The sequence below is a fragment of the Bos grunniens genome, chromosome 1 (genome assembly GCF_055505025.1).
Source record: "Bos grunniens cultivar Pamir isolate PY7600 chromosome 1, Bosgru_T2T1.0, whole genome shotgun sequence".
NCBI lineage: Eukaryota > Metazoa > Chordata > Mammalia > Artiodactyla > Bovidae > Bos > Bos grunniens.
Window position 1 is genome coordinate 67,276,494 of NC_141165.1, and position 16,853 is coordinate 67,293,346.

Below are 16,853 nucleotides of genomic sequence, written 5' to 3' on the forward strand. Positions count from 1 at the left end.
TAAGATAACGGACATTGTACACTAAGCCAGGGAAGTTATGAACATATCCTATGTCCATGTCAGGGAAGGAATAATGTTTCTAGGAAATTCTTATTTAACCCTAACAACACTTCTTCACCACCTAGGTTTGTAGCTTCTGTGTTCTTTCTTTCCCTTAACATTCACAAAGTGTGTCAGAAGGATTATCCCCAGCCCCCTGTGAAAGGGTTGAAGGCACCATGCATTATGCAATTCCCTTAAGGAAAAATGGTATTTCACTGTAGAGCAGTTTATTCTGACAGAGGAGCTGGTGTGTCAGAGCCTAGGGAATCGAGTTGCTAGAACAACTTGCTTGCTAACGTTTTTGAGGCAATTCAGTTGACCCCAGTGAAGTGACTCATTCCCTGTCAAAGTTAAGTGAAATATAATAGTTTAGAAGAGGATCTAAATCAGGTATATGATTTGAAAGGAAATAAAATCAAATGGACTTTTTGGAACTGTTCTGAGAAAACTAACGAGAAACATTCATAGAAGTATGACTGTTTCTGTTAGGATAAGGTCAGTTGCATATGAAAATGAAAGAAAAATAAGAGTTGCTCAAGAAAATTACAAGTTTATGATACCTTCATATAGAAGAAATCCAAATACAGATACGGTGACATAAGAAAGGCAAGTTCATCTCTGCTCCACCAACTCAGTAAATGGCTTTCATTTCCAAGGTCATCTCATAGTTCAAGATTGCCAGTGGAGCTTCAGCCATTACAGACGCATTCCACACCACAGGATGAGAAATGAGAGAAAAGGTGAAAAGGTCTTTTCCCCAGCCACGTCAGCTCCCTTTGAGCTCTCTTTCCAGAAGTCGCATGTAACACTTCTACTTGCATCTCACTGGCGAGATCTCAGTTGTATGGCAGTACTAGAGGCAAGGAAGGCTGGGGAAAAATTCTTCTAGAGTGATCATTGCTCTCTATGCTTTGAATCAGGCTTCATTTCAAAGGAACACTTAAAATTCACTTAAAAGTGGGAATGGATGCCGGTGTGTATATCTCTGTGTATGTGTTTGTGTGTGTAATAAAGGAGAGAGTTTCTTCAGTGTGTTGGCAATATACTATCAGAAGGCTTCTCATCCTGCTTCTATAATACAGTACATTAATGTGTTCATTTAAATTATAAATGTAAGTACAGTTCAGGATTTATAGCATTTTTCTTGGAACTAAAACTGAAATAAAGGCATTTAAAACAAAAAAATAAATAAATAAATAAAAGTGGGAATGGATGTTTGAGTAAGTAACTACCTTTCCCTGACTGGTTCAATTTTTTCTCCTGTGTTTATAAAACCTAACATGTGACTATGTAGTAAGAGAAAACAGATTGGTGGTTGCCTGGAAACAGGAAAAAGGTGCAGGAAAGGGAACTACAGAGGGACATGAGGCATTCTTGAACGAATGATGGACATGTTCACTATCTTGATCATGACAATGTTTCACAGTTCTACATACATCACGTACGCGCATAGAGAATGTACTATGCCAAATATTTGTGTCTCCTTAAATTCGTATGTTGCAAAACCTAATCCCCAGTGTGATGGTATATGGAGGTGGGGCCTTTAGGAGGTGATTAGGTCATGAGGTAGATTCCTCATGAATGAGATAAGTGCCTTCATAAAAGAGACCCCAGAGAGCTTCCAGTCCCCTTCTGCCATGTGAGGACCTAGTGAATAGATTGCCATTTCACCAGACATCAACTCTGCTGGAACCTGATCTTAGACTTCCAGCCTCCAGAACTGGGAGAAATAAACCTTTGAAGTGTATAAGCCACCTGGTCTAGGGTACATCTGTTATAGCAGCCTGAACAGACTAAGACATACTGTATGTTAATTATACCTTATTAGAGCTGTTAAAAATGTGAAGTAAAAAACTAAAAAGTGAAAATAACAAATGAGAATACATACACACACACACTTATCAGGAAACCATGTTCTATTGCTATTAAACCATGTCCTGCTGCTGCTGCTGCTGCTAAGTCGCTTCAGTCGTGTCCGACTCTGTGCAACCCCATAGACGGCAGCCCACCAGGCTCCCCTGTCCCTGGGATTCTCCAGGCAAGAACACTGGAGTGGGTTGCCATTTCCTTCTCCAATGCATGAAAGTGAAAAGTGAAAGTGAAATCGCTCAGTCATGTCCGACTCGTAGCGAGCCCATGGACTGCAGCCTACCAGGCTCCTCTGTCCATGGGATTTTCCAGGCAAGAGTACTGGAGTGGGGTGCCACTGCCTTCTCCGAAAGTGCTATTAAAAGAACAGTTAATCCCTCTTCATCATGGAGTTGCTTTTTAAAGCACCCCTCGTGTGAGACTGAGAGGTTCTTATAAAACCTGTGAACAGAGATATAATAATGATGGTGTTAGATTATCTACTGCACCACCTCATAGGTAAGGACTGCCAAGTAGGTAACAGAAGGGTCTTTAATTCACCAGTTTTTAAAAAGCTAAACATTTTACTTGGAAGAGAAACTCATTAAATCTATTATCTCTGACTCTCCTTGTAGATGGCTGAGGAGGCTTAGGTATGAACAATTATTTCTTTCACACAGTGAGTAGCAGTGAACAGACAAGAATTCAAAGATTCGTCTGTCTCCTATGGAGGCAGGGGCGGAGGGGGTGAGTGGATATAATTCAGTTTCATTCATAATCTCAAATCCCTGCTTTGAGCTTCAAATTCATATGACTGGGAGTCTAGTGAACACCTGTGAGCTCCGGAAGGACAGGATCAATGCTGGACTCACAACGAAGGCAGGTTATAAATGTGCATATGTCAATGAGTGTGTGTGTGTGTGTGTGTGTGTGTGTGTAGAAAAAACACAACACTGTCTGGAAAGGATTCATACAGGTTTGATGGGGTAAGTTTATGGAAAGTGTGGACTTCCATTTATTTTACATGTGTGCATTCATTTGCATTTTCTACAGTAAGCATGAATCACTTTTATAATTTTCTAGAATATATAGATATATATAGAAATTGCATACCTTTCTGTTTTTCAGCTGCCACTGATCTTCATCACTTCTCCCTTGGCCATTGTACCATTCTCCTGTTATATTTCTTTGCCTCCAGTCTCTCTCCCCCTGGGCTCTACCCTCCAGGGTTACTATCCTATTGCTCCCTCCTTAAAACCCAAACTGAACAGGATTAAGTTCCCTCCTCAGAATGATGTCTAAAGCCCTTAACCTGCCCAGAGCCCGTCTTCTTCCCTACTGCACTTCTTCATCCTCTTTCTGTTGAAAGCACCACATACATATTTTCCCCTCACAAGTTGACACCTTTATCCTCCTTGCTTCTGCCTCAAATGTCTTTCTTTACCTGCCTTCCTCAGAAAACATCCTGGGAGTTCTTTAGGTTCCGTCTCAATGTTATCCCCTGCCTCAAGCAGAGCTCCCACCTTGATACGCTGGGTGCACCTCCATAAGAGCAGTTCTATGGTGACCTGTGATACATCTGTGCTCATGTTCTCACAAGGCTGTGTGTACCACAGGAGTAACACTCGTCCTTAGCACACCCTTGTCCCCCCAATCCTGCTCACTGCCTACCTCCTGGATGTTTAACAAACTCTCTCTAAATGAGTAAGAGATAAGTCAACACACTTGAGAAATTTGTGACAAGTTCTTTCAGTTTCCTTCTACTTCTGCACTCTTTACCCCCCACACCCCATTTCCAGGCACCACTCTGCCGAGAGCCACACCAGCACTGCCGTCAGATGCACCCCAAGGTCCCCATGTACGACTGTGCCCCCACCAGCAAGGCGTCCTGCTCCCTACTGATGCCTCCACCACAACGTTTGAAGGTTCTATTCTTCCACGAGTTGCCAGGGGATGTGGCCTTTGACAACCACTTACCAAAAAAGGCTTCTGTTTCCTTAACCAAAAAGCCTATGGCTTGTTGGGAGGACTAGGTGGGACAGCACGTGTAAAGCCACTCCAGTGAAATCTGGGGCCCCACTATCCTTCACTGCTCCCAGTATTGTTCCCCTTTTTGTAGATTCTTGAAAACAAGAAAGACTTGGCCATCTCTTAAACAACTATTTAATGACAGTGACACAGATAATAGAGGCTGTAAAGGGCAAAAGTTTGGAGAGCGCATTCTGCCTGGTCACTCAGGTCATCTCACAAACACCTACTCTGTCTCCTCAATCAGCCCTGCCCTCTAGTTGCCCCTGTGGTGCTTCCTCAAACATTCCCTGTCTTCCTCCACCTACAGGGCTGTTTCTACCTGTCTTTTCTGCGGCATGTACGTGTGCTCAGTCATGTCAACTCTTTGCAGCCCCATGGACTGTAGTCTGCTGGGCTCTTCTGTCCATGGGTTTTCCCAGGCAAAAATACTGGAATGGGTTGTCATTTCCTACTCCAGGGAATCTTTCCCACCCAGGAATAGAACCCATCTCTGCATAACTTTGGGAGAAGGCAATGGTACCCCATTCCAGTACTCTCACCTGGAAAATCCCATGAGCGGAGGAGCCTGTAGGCTGCAGTCCACGGGGTCACTAAGAGTCGGACACGAATGAGCGACTTCACTTTCACTTTTCCTTTCATGCATTGGAGAAGGCAATGGCAACCCACTCCAGTGTTCTTGTCTGGAGAATCCCAGGGACGGGGGAGCCTGGTGGGCTGCCATCTATGGGGCCGCACAGAGTTGGACCCGACTGAAGTGACTTAGCAGCTGCATAACTTTTACCTATCCTTCAAGGTCCCATCCGCTATGATACTTTGAGAAGGACTCAGGTCATGCTTTCTCTGTGTTTCTACAGAAGCTCACACCTACCTTCTCCACTGGCCTCTGTCACATCTCCTTCAAAGCCACCAAGGGGCTGCTTCCCTATACCCGAGAGGACAAAGCTTCTTACAAGTGTCAATGTCTTCCTTCTCCAGGATCCTTAAGAGGTTCTGCTCCAGAAGGTGAGCCAGCATTTATATCCAAAGCTACCAAGTAAATAAAGACAAAATTAATTACAAACTGACAGAATTTTACATATGGAAGTCATTATTTGAGTTTGGAACAAGAAAGAGGCCCTTATTAAATCGTCTTAGAGCACAAAGTGGCAAGAGACAGTGTTATCACTGCATGATGTGGCGGGAATTCCTGGCTCTCCTCTCTGCACTGGAATTTAATTTCTACCTTAAATAAATCTTGTTCTCAGTGGGGGTTTTGACAGTACCAGGCCATTAATGAGAAAGAAAACCCTGGAAACCTAATTATCAGCTCGAAAGACATCCAGGGACAGCTATGTCAGGAAAAGGTGTGAAATCTGACTAGTGTTTCACTCTGGGGCCGTGCTGCATCTCGGTGTTTGTAACTAATGCAATTATTTTTCCTCTAGGGCTGTCGCTAAGAGACATTTTAAAGAATGACATTTAAAGTGACCACATAGTAGATTAAAGAAAAGGAAGTAACAAACTTTATACTGACATCATAAAAAAAAAAAAAGCCAGGTGTGCTGACAAAGGAGATGGCTCCTTCAAGTAAGATTGTAGCTATTCTCTGCTGGGCAACCTTTCAATTGAAAGGTGCAGGTAAGCCAGCAAGGGCTTTTCAGAGCAAAGAGTGGGAGGACCTCTAGGACAAAAATAGTTCACAGTCTATTCCATGTTATTCGTCATTCGAAATAAAGGTTTTAACTGGCAAAAGCAAGCTTCAGACCAGATGATGATGAATTTGCTGGGCATGTACTGGTGCTGTGCTATGGTGTTTTGTTTTATTTTAGTGCTATGTTTTATTCATTCTGTTCTTTGAGTGGCCTGAATTCAGTGTTCCTATATGTGCACATAACCTTTAAGAGCAGACCCTACTGTCTGATTGCCTCATTGCCTCAGAAATAGTCAGAGAATCTCAGAAACATTTCACTCCAAAAAGACATGTGTTCACTTTACTGGAGGAAAATTTAATTGTGTATATCAAAGGTCTTAAAAGGTGACTGTCTTTGAGGCAGAAATGCACCTCCTGGGAATTCATCTTAAGAAAACTATTAAGGATATGTGCAAATATGTGTATAGAAGGCTGATCACTGTAGTGACAAGTTTGAGCCCCTTAAATAGCTAACTACTATAAATAGCTTAAAAAAAACTATGATCCATGTTTGTAATGAATATGGTAGCATCCAAAATTATATTATAGAAATATACTTACTGACACTGAGAGACGTTCATAGTATGGTAAATAGGAAAAAATGTTACAAAACAATATGAATAGGATGGTCTCGTTTTTGTGAGAAAGATACTGTAGGTTTTTTAGTGGGGAGTGTTTGCTTTTTTTTTTTTTTCCTTACCTAGTCAGGTCAGGGGATTGGTCAGTTAAAAGAAAAAAAAAATAGGATAAAGTGGCAAAACATAAGAAATAAAATGAAAGAAGGATGATAGATAGGTACCATATGTTAAAATTTTTAATGTTAAGTCTATAAATATACATACATAACTTAAATATTTTGTTTTAACCTAAACATAAATGTACACTCCTGCAATCGTTTCATAAAGGGCCAAGATTAAAGTTTTTTGGTTGTGAGTCCACTTTTTATGGTTCTGCATCATTTGTCTTTATGTACTACACTGTCAACTATTTCTAGTTTCAATTTCTTTAATTGGTGAGAAAGCATATAGACTCTTGTGAGGCAGTCAAAGTCCAAAATGCTTCCATATTTTTGTAATTTTTCTCCAACTCTGACAGTTGTCTTGCCCACACAACTAATTTGATAGCAAAAATTTTGAAAGTCACCTTTTGAAAACTTTTTCCATATCAATGAAGTTAATTTCCATAGAAATTACTCTTTTCAAAAGCATATTTCATCAGTTTGCATAATCAAAACAACATAGCCAGAGTAAACAAATTTGGGGGAAAAAGTATAATTGACTCTTGTTCAGTAGATAAAATTGATGGAAAGGTAAATGCATTCTTGAAAGTAGCCTACTAGCCACACCAGGCAAAAAAAATTTTACTGAGCAAATGGAAAACATCGTTTAGCCCAGCATGTGGCCTAAGCAGAAATCAGAGAAAGGTGGAAAGGCCCTTCTCCCAGCAGTCTTCATTAGCTGGCTCTACAACAACCTTCCAGTTTCAGCCTGTGCCACCTCCCTAGGAAGCCTTCCAGGATCACCCTTACCTTTCCTCTCATCTTCAACACATCATTCTTTTCCTTTATAAAAATCACCTGTAACTCTTACTTTTTGATCACTTGTCTATTGTCTGTCTTTACCAATAGAATAAACCTGATAATATAAAGAAATCTAATTGGCCAGTAGTGGCTAGCACGGTGCTTGATATGTAGTTGTCGTCTGACATTTATTGAGAGTTTGTATGTACGTGTGAACGCTTGTAGCTTAAGTGATCTAGTGGTTTTGGGGGGTTGGGGATGAATATTGTATCTCATCAGAGGAATATATACCCTAACTGCCCACAGTGTAAGTTGCAATCAACTTTCATTCTTCAGTTAACACTGAAAAAAATAACTGAAATTATGGCTGATTACACTATCCCATTGTTTTCAATTATCAAGCAAATCATCCCAAGTCTCTGGTAAGTAGCATCAGCATATGGGTAGATAAGGACAGCAAGGACCCTGACAATTCCCTGAGAACTTCTCCAACAGCTTACAATTTCTGAAATATCTGTATTATTAACATTTTACCCAGAAAAAATGTAACCTAGAGAAGGCAGAGTATCTCTTCTGATTTGACCTCTCTTTCTGTGCGATTCATCAATAGTAACAACAAATAAGCCTAATTCATTCTAGCATCTCTGTTTACAAGGTGTAAAACAGATTCTTTGTGATTTTCCAGCGCCCCAAGGAAATATCAAAGATAGTTTACATGCAAAAGATATCATCTGGGATTCACCTCTGGAAAGGCAACAGTCTGACACACACTAAACCCACCCTATTCATTGTCAGTCAGAAACAGAGCACAAAGCACTCTGAGAGGCCCTTTCACCTGGGTGGAATGAACCAGTTTCCCAGGGCAAGGGTTCCACTCCTCCCCAAGACACAGCACCAAAACTGGGAAGGACAATCTGCACCAGTCATCGAAGGAGGCAGTTTTATTTAGGCTATTGCCAGAAGGAGATGATTCATTAATGAGAATGCCAAAAAAAAAGAAACAATAAAAAGAGTCCGGGGTTTTATAGAGGCATTTCCAGTCTTAGAGGAGTCATGAAGAAGGAAGGGTGAGCTTTCCCTCAGAATAAACAAAAGCAAGATGGTCCTTTGTGGTGACAAAAAGGACCTTGTCACCTCAACTGCTCTTTAGTCAGGCTTCTCTGAGCCCTCTTCTCAGCGATGCCCTGTGTATGGCCTGCTGGCCCAGTGCAACCAGAACCCTGACACACCAGTTTAGCAAGAATCTCCCTATCCTTGATAGCTAACCAGGTTCCTCTTAGTTTTCACCCACTGACTTTCTTACTCTGAGTCTTGTCTATAAATCCACAACTGCCTTCAATGTTGGAAACGAGTTTAGTCTCTCCCTGATTGCTATAGTCTTCAATAAAGTTTTCCTTGACTGTTTAACTCCATCCAGTGCAATTTTTTCTTGACAAGCCATTTCTAAATCACAAACCTGTGATGGGATTCCTTAACTGTCCCTGCTTTCTGGAAGCACAGACCTACTATAAAGTTTAACACTGTCAGAGGATATAACAAAATTGATCTTGCACAGTGGTTTACAACAAATAATTAAGTGCTTTCAAAATTGTGATTAAGTCTAGCTTCCTTCTGCCCATAGGGGACATCATTTATCAAAATGTATTCTTTGAGCACCTACTCTGGGTCAGACTACTTGAAAGGAATACCAAGATGATCAGGATAGGATATAGGATAAAGCATACAGTATAAACATTTTAAGATAAAATAAATAAAAGCAATACTTATTATCATCTTGACCTAACTTAGTTCTATTGTCCACCATTGTATGGTGTCAGGAAATAATAAACCTTGAAACTGACAGCTGCTTCAAATCCATTTGTCACATAAAGATGTATAAATCAATACCAATAAATTTTTATAAAGCTAAAAAAAAAAAAAGTATGAGGGAAAATCAGCCTTCCCAATCTAGAGAATTTCTTTTCTCATCAAAAAGTCCACCATCCAAAAATATCCTTTATATTTTACTCCATTGTACAAACATGACCCCTCTGTAGAATTTCCATATCATAATCTTCCTTGTTCTCTAGAACAAATATTGTGCCTTCCTTTGTTTTCAAAAGTGTGTTTGACCGCTTTTCAAATGTGTATTTGACATCCTTTCAAGTACATTATCAGTACCCCTTTAAAATATACCCCTTTCAAATAGAGATTTGGAAGCCTGACAACTTATATGTTCATCTTCCCTTCCCTGTTAAGTGTCCCTTTGTCTCCTTTTTCTTACCTGAGTGTTATGAAGCCTCTTCTCCCCAGCTGACCACAAGGCAAAGCTTGAAGGGAGACTGAATATGAAAGAAAGCTTGTCACTTTGATGTGTTTAAAAAAACTGGGATGAGCAATTCCCAGCCCCTGACTGGTAAAGCCCCCTCTTTCCTTTCTGCAGTACGGTCCTCTGGGCAGCAACACCTGGTTTTAACATTCTAAGTCTGTGCTCTCCCCCACCATCACCAGATCCCTGCTGAGTTTAAATTCTCTACAACCCAGTAACACCTGAATCTTCCCTGACGGCAAATCCATGTCCAAAGAGCAGTTTAGGAATCCTCAATGTTACGTTTCTTCTGAGAAGCCAAGAGTATGGGTCTCTGTCAACATGCTCTGAAGAAGTCACTCTACTTTAATATGAAACTTTTTGTACAAGAACCAGTTGGAACACAGCCCCAGCTGATCTCCCTTCCCCCACACCACACACACAGAGATGCATTTTTTTTATCTTAAATCTGCCAATCCATTACACATCAAACTGGCCCATCCTGACTCTTCTGCACAGCTTCCCACCTTATCCCACAAGACTCCAGGGGAAATCTGTCTGCAGGCGAAAATACAGAGAACAGTGAAGAGAACCTTGGATAGTTATTTCAAATGAAAGCTTCAACTCTCCTCTTGCCTTTTCTGACATATCCTCCTCGATCTCTTCCTTGCTCGTGAGATGCACAAACTGCAAGGCAGAATTCCCCTTCACATGCTTTGTGCAGGGTGTTGTGTGGGTGGGAAAGAACGTTTCTTACTGAGAAAACTTTCCCTTGTCAGTAAGTTCATGATAATAGCGCCTGCCTATGAAATAACACTCCCTTTCTGATACCTTTATTCCACTTATAGATCATATTTTTGGATGAAAGTTTTGCTATTGAAGTAGCTGCCAGGTTGTTATGGGCCAATGTGATTGCAATTTACAGTATCTCATAAATCACCACAAGATTGAAAACGCTTGTGACAGATGAAGCTTTAAATTGACATCCTGTCTTTTTATGGGCATTGAAAACGTTGATCTCATGACATGCTCCACAGACGCATCCCCCTTCACTCCTCCAGAAAGTCCCCACCTGGCACAGAACTGGAGCAATGGCAGGAAAGGGAGGGAGGAAGAGATAACGGGGAGCAAGCTACAGCTCCCTACTTGGTGCTTGCTAAGACAGGAAAACTCAGAGCCTGAGTCTGAGCATCTGTGACTGCTTAACAGATAAGATGCTTAAACCATCCCCCATGAGTGGCACTGAACTGTGAATCTCACGAACCTCAAGGAACCCCTTCAACACCAAGAAATTTAAAAGGCAAAGAAAATTAGGTCAATTATTTTTGAAAGAACAAAGAAATGTGAGATTTCCTTAATGGACATCCCAAGGTCAAGCAATGGTTCCACTGGGACCTCATGAGAAGGTGACCAGTGTCCACCTTCTGCTCCCCTGGGTCCATGTTTCCTCAACCTTGAGCAGCTATTAGCGTCTCCTGAGGTGCTGCTGAAACTGCCCCACACCAGACCAACATCGTCAAATCTCTGGGGGCGAAGCCAACGCCTCAGTTCCCCAGGAGATTTTATGCTGCTAGTTTTGTGAATCACTGGCCCAAAAACAAAAAGCTAGGCAGCAATGAGGGAAATAGGCAGGTGTGTCAATTCAGCAGTCATGGGCCCCCCGGGGAGCCAGAACCCACACGTGGATGTGCACGTAGTAAGTACCGTTGATGCCTAGCAGGAGTCTTGGGCACTCAGTTCTGTCTGACTCTTTGCAACCCCATGGACGGTATCCCCCCAGGCTCTTCTGTCCATGGGATTCTCCAGGCAAGAATACTGGAGTGGGTGCCATTTCCTTCTCCAGGGGATTAGCCCCAGACAGTTGTCACCATGAAGGAATAGGAGCCAATGGCTGTCAGATTTTCTGATTTGTTAAGACTATGCAGAAATCTGAATATTTTTAACACAAAATATCCTGAATTTTAAGTGCTGAAAAATAATTCAGAATACTGTGCCTCCTAAACAAAGTGCATCTTGAAACAATGAGTTTGCCACCTGTGCCCTAGGTATGTTGATTTATACAAGAGAATTTTCCATAAATAACAATACTTCACCACTCCCCACATAGATGGCCACGTTGACTCTTTAAGGACCAAAGGCCAGCTTAGTGGAAAAGTATTCTAATGAAATCCACAGGCAGCAGTTATACCAGCCCCAGGATACATAAGCATCAGCAAGAGAAGTGATTGTCAGATGACCCTCCTACTACTGTATTTGGAGTTAAGTTTCCTCGAGGGACGAGTGGGCAGCAAAGTCTTTGCAGCTCCAGGTGAGGGAAGCGGCTCCTTCACAACCTCCACGGCTGGGCAGTCAACATCTGATGTGACTCCCAACACAGTCACATTAACCCCAGACCTTCACTCCGCCGCCTCTCTCAGATCCGCTGAAATAACTCTTTTATTTGCCTTTTCAGTGCCTGCTGACACAAGACTCTGGGAAGTGGGGGAGGGAAGGAAGCCAGGAACTGGTAATAACTTCCAGCATTAAAGCAGTGACTAATACTAATTATGCCGCTCCGACCAGCCATCAAGCAGACCTATTTTCGCTATGAATTAATGCAGAGTGACCTACTTTTCTACATAGTATTTATTATTTGTGCTGCTGTTTTATCGATTTTGAGACTGTTATGTTACAGAGGAATGGAAAAATCTAATATAATAAAACTCCTTTCATTGAAAATAATAAAGTCACATCACGAAATACAAATTTATTTCTTTTCTTTATGAAAAGATAGCATCTGTGAACTACATTTGGGTTGTGGGAATTAGCTAAAGGCTGCTTCAGTGGATTAATAAAAACAAAAAGAAATATAAATACATTAATGTTCAGATATAAAACTCAAGATAAAATAATAGAGTGCATTTCTAAATTTTAAAACTTGTTTGCTTATAATGTTCCAGAGATATCTCATAAAGGAGCACAATGTTAGTCTTACAAGACTATATATATTTTCAATTTATATTCCTCTTGTCCCATTTTTCATGTGCATTATATCATCTGATTTTATTATGCCTCATATTTTATTTATTCATTTATGAGGCCTTGGGATTTTATTTCTTGAAATCTGAGTGTAATGTTTACTAAAAAACAGATAATTAAAAATAAAAGCACACAGCTCACATACACATTTTGTTTTATATGCAATTATAAATGTATTTTCTAGGCACTTTTAATGCCCAATTTCCACAAAGCGTCTTCTTCTCCTTGTGCAGCACTCACTCTAAGGAAATCTTAAAAAGAGGCTGTTTGCATAACTTGGGTAATTGCAAGCCTCAGAGATTCCACCTACCCAGAAACTCAAAGGAGTGATTTACATTCTGGTGATGAAAGCAACAGTGTGCACGTGTGTTTAGGCACAAGTGTGTTTCCCAGAAGAAAGAGCAAGTGCCATGGGATACTGGGACAGGGTGGGCCCGAGACAGGTGGGAATCTCAGAAACAGAACACGGCCCAGAAGAGGCGTCATGCTCCAGCGTGGCTGCCATCCTCCCATCAAAGTGCTCCCTCCCTGACCTGAGGGAGCGAGGCGCATGGTGTCCGTGCCGTAATTACGCAGTGATGCGGCCACCACACACAGACGAAGCCGGGTCACCGCTGCCGGGCTGCCCTGCCTGACACTTGCCACCCCCTGGGAAACAGACAGCAAGGCTTCCCCAGGTATGGTAAGCACCCTGCTCACCACGGCCTCCTCAGTGGCACCATTCGGAATGGAAAACTTGGAGTCAGAGGCCTACAGAGGTGAGCCCTGCAGTCTTCCCCCTCCTCCTCGGATCTTCTTGTGCTGACAGAGGGAGAGAAGGGAAAACACATGAACCCCACAAAAAAGGAAGACAACGTTTTAATCCATAAACTTCTAGCCCAAAATGAGAAGTCAGATATGACTCAGGCCCCCATGGACTTTTTCCTGTTCTTTCCTCCTTTCTTACTCCCTTATTGAATGAATTAAAGTGGTTCATACTTGTCCTTCCAGAATCAGCTCCAGGGTCACTCCCTCCAGGAAGCTCTCCCAGATGGGCCTCTCCCACTGAACCAGAGGACCCTCTTCACACCTCCAGGACGTCTGCTGATGGTTCCTACTGTGTGACACTGTGACGCAGATATGCGGGCTTGACTTACTTCCTCGGCAGACTGAGACCTCCCTCAGGGGAGGACCTGGGGCTCAACGTTTCCATAGCCCAGAGTCCAACACATCTAAAAGGTGCTTGGCGAACAGTAATGCGATGTCCATAAGGGCTGCCCATCACTAGTGCAGCGTCTTAGCTCAATTAAGACTGTACCCCTTCATCCACCAACAGTGACTGATGACCTGCCGGTGACAAGAACACCAATGCCTGGGAGGAATACCAAACATACATGATTTGATGGAAACTCACAGCCAACCTTTACGAAGTGTATGTTCACTCAGATTTTACAGGTACATAAACTGACACTCCAGACAACGTTATCTAACTTAAGTCACACAGCCAGTAAATGACAAAGCTCAGATTTAATCCCAGGTATGTTTGACTTGAAAACCTGTTTTTTGTTTTTTGGATTTTTTTTAATCTTAATGCTATTCAAAGAATAAGCTTTCTACATGTGTTATCATTAGGGAAAATAAACTTTAAAACAAATCTATGAACATGGCTTTCCCATCATTACCAATTTCCTAATTAATATCTTCATAAGTTTGGAATGTAATTGTCTTTAAAACAAAGCCAACATCATAATTTGACCTAGAAATATTAAGTAGCCCACCAACTATTTAGAGTTCATATTGTTGTAACTTGTTTTTATCATAAATACAGTATGTGTTGCCAGATAGACAGTCACCTATAAAACAGAATTACACTGTCTGCAAACAGCTTCACAAACTCCATGCTGTGTCACAACCTGCACGACAACCCTGAAAAGCTCCCCAAAAGTGAGCTCATCTCAAACCCAAAAGTGTTTTTCATCTCAAAAAACATGTTACTAATTACAAGTTACTATTAACAGTTAACTGGTTATCCAATTGAATCCCCAACACTTAAATATATCCCCAGAAAAATCTCTCATAATGAAAAAAGGAGTATTATAAAACATAAAATGGAAACCACAGGATGAAACCAGTTCTTTGCCTGGGGCCACGATGCCTACGCCTGGGGGGTGTAGCACAAACTTGTTTTGTGTAAACTATAGCCATAAGCTTCACAGCAACCAACCATCAGCCTGATTTATTAAAGTGAAAAAAATTGCTTCTTGTTTGTAAGTGCAAGAGGATGTAAAAATCCATTTGTAAGGCCAGTGAGAGCTGCCGTAAGCAAGCCCAGGAGACCTGTCACTCTTACAGTGCTCTCACCACCACCATGAACTGACAGGACCAGGGTTAGGGGGGGTTTCAGAATTCGGGAAAGGTGTCCTCGCTTCTCCTAGGAAGCAGCGCTGCGGCTCTTCTAGTGACCCAAAATGGACAGAGAGTGTAACCAGCAGCGTCTATAGATGCTAAGCTCTGGGCTGGATGGTCCTTCCAGAGAGGAGCAAGTCCTAAGAAGAAGAGATGCAGGGAAGCTGTATATCCTGGAAACTAGGTGACAATGCCAAGATGCAGCCTTAAAGAGATTAGGAAAGCAAGGAGCATGCTCTTTGTGGCAAGAGTTAAGGTTAAAGTGAGATGGCAAGAAGCACTCACTGTGTCGTATGTCTGACTCCCCACCAGATTCTCAGTATCTTGAGGGTTGGAGTCATGTCTTCTTCATGTACGCCAGCAAAGGAGGTGATCATTAACACACATTCAGTGAATGAAGGGATGAATGCTTGTTTCATTCTTTCTGGGATATTCACCTTTTTAATGCTTCTCTTTTCCACTTACTGACCTGTGGTCTCCTTACAAAGTAAGTCAACTCTAGGAGTGGAACAAGGGACTATGGAGACCACTCTCTGAAGCTCTAGCCATCACTCATTTTTGTCGCCAGTTCCCAGAGCAATTAGGGGAATGTAATTATAAATGTCCAAAAATCTCTGAAATATATCAAGTATCAGACATTCACTAACATGAGTAGCACATTTATTTAATCTCAAGCATCTTTCTGTACTTGATAGGCTGTAAAGAGAAATTTATATGGAATAAGACGTGGTACTTCTTTCCCTATTAAAATGAACATAAATAGCTTATGAATGATGGCTCACTATAACAATTTGCATATCAAATGCACTTTACAAGAAACTGTATAAGAGGCACCTAGTGCTTTAAATTCATGAATATCTGGGGTAATCAAGTAGAAAACAGAATGTAAATAGAAGGAGAAGGGAAAAATAAATACTTCTGCTAAAGCTTAGCTTTAAACAGAAGACAGAGTTTGCATTTATGTTTTTCTGCTTTTAATTCTTTGGCATGTTGTATCTTTAAAATATATATTTTAGATGTATATTATGTGTATATATGTGTGTGTGTGTGTGTATGTGTATCTGTAGATATATAGGTATAGATATATCTGCCTAAAGTTTTAAAGTAGCTTGTAAAATAAACTGAGAGCCAACAGAGCATATTTAAACAGGTTATTTGGTATTCTGGTCCTAATGGGTTAAGGGCCTCAGGAGGAAGACTCTGATCATATACGTTAATTTCATCCCGGCCATGAGATCTGGCAAAGCTTAGCCCACATATTCTTGCAAATGACTAGAAATACCACATTCCCATGAGACAAAGTGACAGCTATGAAATTAAGCAGTGTAAGCTAAGACTCCAACAGCTCCGTTAACAAACACACCTCCAGCAAATTCCTCTGCCCCGACTCAGGCAAATGGAATATAATCTTGTTTCAACAGTAACTCGCAGCTCTCCACATTCAATATTAGAAAATAACCCAAGCCTCTGGCTTTGTTTTACTATCTTTTCAGAGCCTTCCTTCCTCTTTTCCAGAAAGGTCAAAGATCAGGGACATGACACGGGGAAAAGTTCTTCTCAGGTCAGGCACCTGTCCAATGATCCAAAAAGTCATCGGTCAGATTCAGGTAAATCTGAAGTGATTAAAAATGATAGCTATGGTTTTTAATCACAACCTAAAACCCAAAAAGATTTAAGAAAATGTACTGTGATTGCTGAATTATTAACTGAACTATTCTAAAAAACAGAACACTTCAGTTAAATAAAACAAGTATGATTTTAGCTTTGACCACTGATCTCTTCTCAGACAGAAAGATCAACTCTTTATGAATAGGGATAGGTCAGTCAGTGTTTCTATTTGGCTTTTAGTTATTTTTTGTACACTGCTAAAAATTGGAGTCTCCCACTTCCTGAATTTACTCCCTGTCTGGGCTTTGTTGTTTGCTACCCTGGTGGAAAATCCTTCCTGTCTCTTACCCTTCCTCCTCTCCATCCTGCACATGTCACAGCTGCAGCCTTCATGCAGCATCCTTGACCCTGGCTACCATTCTGCTCCACTGGTTCCCATCAGCTCA

At 41.4% G+C, this 16,853-nt stretch overlaps 3 long non-coding RNA genes across 19 annotated transcripts in view; 2 read left to right on the top strand and 1 right to left on the bottom strand.

Moving 5' to 3' along the window:
- The window catches only part of LOC147379561 (uncharacterized), a 291,231-nt gene extending 281,101 nt beyond the window's left edge, over nt 1-10,130 (bottom strand). For 4 of the 17 annotated variants that reach the window (XR_015133619.1, XR_015133630.1, XR_015133626.1 and 1 more), the window contains exons 1-2: nt 9,373-9,615; nt 4,790-4,947 (exon numbers count right to left, since the gene is read on the bottom strand). This is a non-coding gene — a long non-coding RNA (uncharacterized LOC147379561). Of the gene's footprint in view, nt 1-4,789; nt 4,948-9,372; nt 9,961-9,989 lie in introns of those variants that run through there. The other 13 variants (XR_015133631.1, XR_015133636.1, XR_015133580.1 and 10 more) reach the window with 9 other exon arrangements.
- Nucleotides 10,131-10,450: 320 nt separating this feature from the next.
- On the top strand, nt 10,451-12,584 carry LOC147379562 (uncharacterized). Its single transcript, XR_015133665.1, has 3 exons — nt 10,451-11,092; nt 11,504-11,704; nt 11,849-12,584. It is a non-coding gene; the product is annotated as an uncharacterized LOC147379562 (long non-coding RNA).
- Nucleotides 12,585-12,814: 230 nt separating this feature from the next.
- LOC147379563 (uncharacterized) lies at nt 12,815-14,454 on the top strand. Its single transcript, XR_015133653.1, has 2 exons — nt 12,815-13,172; nt 13,405-14,454. It is a non-coding gene; the product is annotated as an uncharacterized LOC147379563 (long non-coding RNA).
- Nucleotides 14,455-16,853: the final 2,399 nt, after the last annotated feature.